Raw genomic sequence first — 1,347 nt, forward strand, 5'->3', positions numbered from 1 at the left:
GAGGAGACGAAGCGTTAATTTGGTGTGTACAGTTATACTAGTCTAGCCTCCTTATGATCTTGTAGCATACAATATAGCATGTCAAATCGGGCTGACAGTTATCAAAATTCAAAAACGATTTTTATTTACAACCAGGGGAAGTAAACGCTTTTTTTTAAAAGCATCGAACGAACAAATCGGTTATTATATTGGTCGTATTTCAACCTGTATGTATAAATATTAATATGTTCTAGTTATGAGGTATTTTATCCATTGTCACTGTAATAATAACTCTGTGTACCCAAAGGCTAATTTTGCCGATAAAAGTACACAATATGCAAACCTTATAAAAACATAATTTAATTCTTTCTCAACAAAGAAATTAATCATTGCCAAGATGTGCTCAATCAATGTCAGACGGATTTGGCAGGCTATACCTTACCTTAAAAGATAATAAGGGGAGTATAAATACAAGTTGTGTACACTAATTATAAATCATTGGGTTGTCGGTGGCCGAGCGGTTAAACCACTAGCCTCTTACCACTGCGGCCATTCAGGGTTTAATTAAATTTGCCACGAGAGTGTCGTTCAGTTTGACTCTACAGGAGGTTTTCCCCGGGTTCTTGCATTAACACTGAACCGTTGAGAGATGGCCTTCTTGAGATGTTTATATACTTATAGAACTATCCAGTATTATAATAAATGAATTATTATTATTGTGCGCGCGTGTATATATATATATATATATATATATATATATATATATATATATATATATATATATATATATATATATATATACTTAATATCGGAAATTATGATATCTTTAATCATGACTTAGAGATGAATGTTTTTGCGATCTCCTGAATTCTGATATTAAGTATATTATGCTATGCTTTAGATTTGCCGAGACATTCAAAATAAATTGCGCAACATTGATGTTGTGTATCCATACTAACTGCGCTAAAATCAAACCACAAACGATAGATTTAGTTCCCCTTTGCATTTCAATCAGACGAATTGGGTTTGTACAATATTACTAATATCGATTCTCCGGCAAGGAGATAAAAGTAAAAAAAAAAGTATAGTCGTAGAAGTATTCCTGGGAATATATTTCAATAAACGATTCCGTTTTCTAAATGACTCAAGTTCAGTCATGTTAAATGGTAGGGTGAGGTTGTATAGATATCCTGTGGAATTCGGTAGAATTGGGACAAATGGAAGTGCAACATCGATCACTGGAAAGTATTGAAAATGCACCGTCTAGAAATGTATCGTTTTTTTTTTACTGTGGCAGACGCGTCATAAACATGTCGCCTGGAGCTTTTACGCTTTCATCAATTTCTCAAAACATTCTTACATTTCGTT

Source organism: Glandiceps talaboti, chromosome 17 (genome assembly GCF_964340395.1).
Source record: "Glandiceps talaboti chromosome 17, keGlaTala1.1, whole genome shotgun sequence".
In the NCBI taxonomy this organism is placed as follows: domain Eukaryota; kingdom Metazoa; phylum Hemichordata; class Enteropneusta; family Spengelidae; genus Glandiceps; species Glandiceps talaboti.